Here is a 7862-nt window from a genome sequence, read left to right as displayed (position 1 = left end):
GCAGGTTTAAACTAATGTGAATGGCGAATTCTCTCTAACTTGAAGTCTTTAAACCATGATTTGAGGACATCAGCAACTCAGCCAGAGGTTAGGGGGCTATTACAGGAGTGGGTGGGTGAGGTTCTGTGGCCTGCAATGTGCAGGAGGTCAGACTAGATGATCATGATGGTCCTTCTGACCTTAAAGTCTATGAGTCTATGAGCTAATGAGGTCCTCCTCTTTAAACTCAAGTACTAGAGGTCTGTTCTTTGGTGCTGAGGTCTCTGGGTTCAAACCCTGCTGATGACCTATCCTGGGGTCATAACAATCACGGATGCATTCCCAGTGATGTTTATTTCCTTTGCTCCTCCCAGGTTCCTTCTGAAGAACATTTCCATGCAGAACTGCATTGGGCTTTACAGACTGGCTCAGACTTACAACCACCAAGCTCTCTATTATGCTACCATGCAGCTCATCATCCTAAACTTTGGAAGGTTCTGTGAGGATGATGACTTTTTGAGTCTGGACCTCAGCAGTTTAATCACCATCTTGTCTTCAGACGACCTTACAGTTGCTTCTGAGTTAGAAGTCTACCTGGCTGTGCGACGCTGGATACAGTTTCAACCCACCACAGGCCACACCCTCCTCAATGAGCTGATGAGGCATGTCCGGCTGCCCCTCCTGACAGATAGTGAGCTTGTAGAGGTGCAGCTGGATTCAGAACGGTATGGGGATGTTCAGCTTCTCTGGAAGCAGCTGGACAGTGAAGAGAGGTTGCAGGAGAGCGGGGGACTCAGACAAGGCATGTCTGATGAACTGATAATGTGTGTAGATTCGACGATGTGGGAGGACCAAGAGTTGGAGAATGAAGCTTTTCTGATGGGCTCTTATGATCCTCATGCTGAAAAGTGGGAAAAGCTCACAGGCTTGAAATCTTTGACACATCCAGCCTGTGTGGCACTTGGAGACAAGCTCTATGTATCTGGAGGCATCTACAGGAATTCTTATTCAGATGCTTTGTATGAGTTCAACTCTTTTAATGGCCAGTGGACACAGCTCCCTTCAATGTCCGTGCCCCGTGGCTGTATGCTATGGGAGGCTGGTGTGGATTTCATGAGTTCCTCAATTCTGCAGAATGCTTTGACCTAGCAGAGCAGATATGGACTCCCATCTCTAGGATGCCTTTTGTTCTGAGCCGTTCTGCCTCCACAGTGCTCAAGAAGAAACTATACTTACTAGGGGGAGCAACAGGCCTGACTGGTTATTGGCAATTTCATAGAGGGCTTCTGATCTATGAAGTTAGCTCGGACACATGGACTCAGGTGTCTCTGGACAATGGGTTCTTTTCAGCGGGTGCTGTTGCCATGAATAATGGGATATACATTATAGGTGGGTATGCTGAAAAGAGAGCCAGGGAGTGGGCTGAGGGGGGTCTCATACCAGAAAACCGCCACTGCACTAGAAAGTGTTTCTTTATCTCTGATGTGGGCAGCATGAATGAGGAGGTGATCGTTCCAAAACTGCCAAAGGCAATTGCTAATGCTGCAGTGGTCCATTGGGAAAAGAGGATCTACGTCTTGGGTGGGGAAAATTTAACCCAACGTTATAAAACAATTTATTATTGGGAACCTGGTGAGCCCAGGTGGAGCAAATGTCCAGAAGATATCCCTGTCTTTTATGAAGGTGTAAGCGGATTTGGTTGTACAACGCTGAAGAGACCCAAAAAGGAGATCCTGTCCCTTTTTCAAAAGACATCGGGAGCCCTGATAGGTGTTGTTGGGAAATAGCTGCCTCTTAATATTTCCTTTTGGTTAGCTTTGAATAAACATAAATAGTGGAGCAAGAAACAAACTATGATTAAATCTTGAGCACAAACATAATTACACAGGGTAATGTGGACTCACAACTGACACTAGCAAAAAGCTTACGACACTGTAAAAACACAGCCTGCTCCAGAAAGGCTGTGCCACATCAGTGGGGCATGATATTTCTTGCAAAAGGTTTTCTCCTGATTGAATTTGCCTGATTGAATTTGCCTGTGTTAGAGGTCCCTTTCTGTATAAAGGGAGCAAATTTACAGAATGTTGAAGTATGTAAATGTGACCTGTAGTTTCTAGATGGATGGCCTTGCACTTGGTTGTATTAAAATGCATCTTGGTCAAAAGGTCTGGTTGGAATTATATCCTGGAAAGCAATGACTCTGGAAAGGACTCAGTGATCAGGAAGATAACCATTGGACTATGAGCGCCCAGTGTGATATGGTGGCTAAGAAAGCTACTGTGATTTTTGAAAGTATAAACAGGAAACGATTGAGTAAGAGTAGCGAGGTGGTATTACTGCTGTAAAAATCACAAGGGAAACAATTCCTAGACTATTGTATCTAGTCGTCGTGTCTGAATTTCAAAAAAGAAGCTGAAAAATTAGAAAGTGTTCAGAAAAGAGCTACAGGAATGATTTGAAGTCTGGAAAACCTGTCTTTACAGGGAAAGATTTAGGAAGCTCAATCTATTTAGATTATCAAAGAGAAGACTCAGAGGTGATGTGATCATGGTCTATAAGGGCTTTATGGGGAGAAGATTTCCGCTAGATGAGGGCTCTTTAATTTAGCAGACAGAGGGCTAAGAAGAGCCAACAATTGGCAGCCGAAACTAGATAACTTCAGGATAGACATAAGGCATTCTTTTAAACAGTGAGGGTAGTTAACCATTGGAACAATTTACCACAGGATGTAGTGGATTCTCCATCACTTGGCGTCTTTAATTCAAGACTGGATATTTCTTTCTGAAAGATACATTTTAGCTCAGCCAGAATTTTTAGGCTAGATGTAGGAGTAAATTCTACGGCCCATGTTAGACAGGCGGTCAGAGTAGATGATCCTAATGATCCATTCGGGCACTAAGTACTATGAATGGTGACAACATCAAGAGTAACACACGTGCCACTCTCTGGAAGAATGTGAAAAATCTCAAAGCCATTTCTCTCGGAAATTCACATTTCTGAACTTTGAAACAGCTGGTGGAGGAGGTTGAGGTTGTACTAAATAAAACTTCCTTTTGTGTAGATTAGGCACTAGGCTGGGAATCAGGAGGACCAGAGGCGTATCTCCACGTCTGTCCCTATCTGGTGGAACTCAAACTCAGTGATACTTATATAGAACTTTAGGAACATTGGCCCATTTTCAGATGTGCATAACTGGATGCGCATCCAGCTGTACATCTTCTCTACTGATGCCTCAGTCTGAGACAGTTCATCATATTTGTCACCTTAGGTGTGGGACTCTCCCTCATATTCTCTGCAGTGACGACCAATGCAAGGAATTCACTTAGCGTCTCTGCAATGGCCTTGTCTTCCTTGAGTATTCCCTTTAGCACCTCGATTGTCCAGTGGCCCCACTGATTGTTTGGCAGGCTTCCTGCTTCTGATGTACTTACAATAAATTTGCTGCTAGTTTTTGGGTTCATAGGTAGTTTTTCTTCAAATTCTTTCTTGGCCTGCCTTCTTATACTTTTATACTTGTTGTGCCAGAATTGACTCTCCTTTCAATTTTCCTTACTAGGATTTGACTTCCAATTTGTAAGAGATGCATTCTTGCCTCTAAGCACTTCTTTTACTTTGGTGGTAGGCACGGTGGCATTTTCTTTTGGTTCTCATACTGTTCTTTTTAATTTGGGGTATACATTTAATTTGAGCCTTTATAGTGGTGTTTTAAAAAAGTTTCTATGTTGCCTGCAGGCACTTTATTTTTGTGACTGTTCCTTTTAATTTTCGTTTAACTAGCTTCCTCATTTTTGCGTAGTTCCCCTTTCTGAAGTTAAATGCTACTGTGGTGGGCTTCTCTGGTTTTTCCCTCCCAACCCCCACAATGATGTTAAATTTAATTATATTACGGTCACTATTACCAAGCAGTTCAGCTATAGTCACCTCTTGGACCTGATCCTGTGCTCCACTTAGGACTAAATCAAGAATTGCCTCTCCCTTTGTGGGTTCCAGGACTAGCTGCTCCAAGAAACAGTCATTAATGGTGTCTAGAAACTTTATTTTCCGAATCCCACCCTGAGGTGACATGTACCCAGTCAATATGGGAATAGCTGAAACCCCCCATTATTGTTGAGTTTTTTATTTTTATAGCTTCTCTAATCTCCCTGAGCATTTCACAATCACCATCACGCTCCTGGTCAGGGGGGTCAGTAGTATACTCCTACTGCTATGTTCTTATTAGTCAAGCATGGAATTTCTATCCATAGAGATTCTATGGTACTGTTTGATTCATTTAAGATTTTGACTCTATGCCTTCTTTCATATATAGTGCCGCTCCCTGACCAGCATGACCTGTTCTGTCATTTGTATATTTTGTACCCTGGTATTACAGTGTCCCATTGATTGTCATCATTCCATCAAGTTTCTGTGATGCCTATTATATCAATATCTTCATTTAATACCAGGCAGCCAAGTTTGCTCATTGTATTATTTAGATTTCTAGTATTTGTATACAAGCGCTTATAACACTTGTCAAGTTTTAGTTGTCTGCCTTCATACGATGTAATTGAATGGGACTCTTTCATCTGATGGTTTCTCTTCAGTTCTTACCTGTACTTTATCAGCTTCTCCTCTTTACCAGGATATAGAGAATCCCCATTAATAGCTCCTCCCCTACGTGATGTCTCTGTTCAAACTACGTTCCCCTGCACACCTATCAGTTTTTCCCCAGCCCTTAGTTTAAAAACTCTTCTACAACCTTTGTAATTTTACATGCCAGCAATCTCATTCTCTTTTGGTTTAGGTGGAGCCCATCTGTCCTGTATAGGCCCTTCCTTTCTGGAAAAGTTCCCCAGTTCCTAATAAACCTAAACCCCTCCTCCCTGCATTGAGGCCCTGTTCTAACTGGCCCTGTGCATGAAACTGGAAGCATTTCAGATAATGCTACCATGGAGGTCCTGGATTTTAATCTCTTACCCAGAAGATTAAATTTGGCCTCCAGGACCTCTCTCCTACCTTTTCCTATGTCATGTACTATGACCACCAGATCCTCCCCAGCACCGCAGATAAGTCTATCTAGATATCTTGAGAGATCCACAACCTTTGCAGCCAGTAGGCAATTCACCATGCAGTTCTCCCGGTCATCACAACCCGAGCTATCTATATTTCTAATGCTCGAATCCGCCGTTACTATTACCTGTCTCTTCCTAATAACTATGATTCCCTCTCGCAGTGCGAGACGATACCATGGCGTCATCTGGAAGGAGGGTCCCAACTAATGGGATTGTTTCCCTCTGCTATAACTTGATGTTCTCCTTTCCTGAGGCTTTCATTGCCCTCAACAGCACAGAGGCTGTCAGACTGGGGGTGGGATTGCTCTAGTGTGTCCCCCAAAGTCTCATCTATGCACCTCTCAGTCTTTCTTAGTTGCTTCTGTTCAGCCACTCAGGTCTCAAGAGCCCATGCTCGGTCTCTGAGGGCCATGACATCCTTCTGCTGAATGCATACATACGCCACCTGCCCAAGGAAGATAATCATACATGCTGCATTCAATGCAATACCCCCCTCTGCTGCTGTACTTCTGCCTGCATTCTTTTTATTCCTACAGCTTTTTTGTTTGTTTTTTTCTGTTTTTTCAGAGGGGTGGGGTGTTTATTGACCTAAATTTAGAGACTATCAGGTATATCTGGCTGTCTTACTTCCTCTCTAAACTCCTGTGCAAAACTCCTCTGTTCACTAGCTCCTCTGGTTGCTTAGGAGCTGGCTTTTAAAACTCCTGTGCTCCTTGAGTAGCCTGGCCCTGTGGTTAACAGTTAACAGCTCCTAAAGGGATTGGGGATCAAAGCTTTGTTAAGAAGCTCTCAGCCTTGCCTTGCAGGCCGCTAGGCTCAGCACCCCCCCCCCGCCAGACAGGCCACACTATACACTGCAGTCAAGCAACAAGCACACAACAAAAACAAACCCACAATAAACTCACCTCAACGGTCATGTAGTCGCTCCTCCTTCACATGGATCATATCCCCATGATCATTTGGATCCCACCTGGGGTCTGCTCGGGGGACGTGTGCATCCGGGTGAGGGATATTAATACGATCCCGGTCGTACCGTCTCTGCGCCTCCTCCCTTGCCTTGGACACAACCTGTTGTCTTTCAACCTCAGACAATAGGGTTCGCAGGAGGATGTTACAATCATCCCAGCCCGGCTTGTGACTACTGAGGCAGCCGTCAAAGACTGATATAAACCTGCTTGGGTTGGTGGAAAACTCTCCTGCCTGTGCTTTGAAAGCAGCCAAATCCACAGGATTAAAGGGCACATGAGTATAAACCTGCATAGTCGTGGCCGGACGTCCGTCTGCCCCTGGGCAAGCCACAACAGTCTCGGTAAGCAAAGGATAGAGTCCCACCTAGGGGGCAATCTCTGTAACCCGAGGCATAAAGTGGGGGTGTGGGGGCCGAAGGGGACACCGGCTCTGCCATTACAGTGGGGGTGGGGGGTCAGGGGACTAACATTAGCTACTACCGAACCAGTCGGAGTCAAATTACAACTCTGCAGAATTACAGCTCTATTCTATTTTTTTAAAGCCATAAACACTTGTGCATACAAATGTTCGTTCCATTTACCCATTCACTGACAAAACAGTGGTCCCCAAGTTTGTTAAGGAGATCATTCCTCGCTTTGGACTCCCCCTGTGGATGGAATCTGACAACGGGACACATTTCACGTCAAAGATCATTCCAAGCATCTCACATGTCTTACAGATCCCCTGAAAACTCCACACGCCCTGGAGACCACAAGCCAGTGGGGTAGTGGAGCGTACCAACCAGACTCTTAAACGGCATCTCTCAAAAGTGTGCCAAGAAGCCTCACTGACATGGCCTGATGCTTTGCCCCTCATCCTACTCCGTATCCGCGTTCTCCCTAAGGGTAAATTAGGGCTTAGTCCCTTTGAAATCATGTTTGGAAGGGCATGGCCTATGAATGGCACCCCGGTTCTGTCAGGGGAATGGGAGTTGGGTCATGGGTTTTTGTCACAGTATATGTGTTCCCTGTCTGCTGTTCTCTTGTCGCTTCACAGGTATACCAAGGATTCCCAGCCTCTCCCCTTGGACTCTCCTGTCCACTCCTTACAGCCTGGTGACTCTGTGCTTGTTCGTACCTGGAAAGACGAGCCTCTCCAGGAAAAGTGGAAAGGACCCTATACCGTCCTGCTGATCTCCCGTATGGAGCAAAGATCGAGGGACAAAAGAACTGGATCCATCACTCTCGTCTGAAGGCAGTACCCACCCCCTCGTCAGCAGAACAGTGGACCATCCAACCTGCTGACTCCTCATATAGTGACGATCTCGGGCTAAAGCTACTGTTTAAAAGACACAAATAGTGGGCACCTTAACGCTAAAATGGGCCCACCCAGGTATTGGAGACCCTGGGTTGAGAAGACTCTGGTGATAATTAGTTGGGTAACATTGTTATTCTCTGTATTGGTATTTCCAAACTGTGCATATCGGGAGCATAGCTCCTTTGTTTCGCTTGCGCACCATGTTGCTACTTTAACAAACTAGACTGATTGCTGGGTATGTGCTCCAACACCACTGTCCCCCAAAACGGGAGTGCCCCTTGACATGCTGCTCTTGACCCTAGCAGAATTAGCCACCGCCAAAGAGCAGGAAAGAACGGACTCGCCGTTCTGGAATAAGACCTTTTTACAGCAAGCCACCGATCAGGACCAGGAGTATTCGGTTGCAGTATTCACTGAGGGAGTGTTATGTTTTACCCAAAACCAATCTGATCACTATGGGTGTCCTGTGGGAAAAAGCTCCTGTGTTATTACACAGTGGGCTGATGGGTACTGGATAAAGACCAAAAGGGGAGGCCAACAGTGTGGGTGTAATGGTTCCTCTCCTTTTAG

Source organism: Eretmochelys imbricata, chromosome 18 (assembly GCF_965152235.1).
Source record: "Eretmochelys imbricata isolate rEreImb1 chromosome 18, rEreImb1.hap1, whole genome shotgun sequence".
Lineage (NCBI taxonomy): Eukaryota > Metazoa > Chordata > Testudines > Cheloniidae > Eretmochelys > Eretmochelys imbricata.
This window is presented reverse-complemented; position numbering follows the sequence as displayed.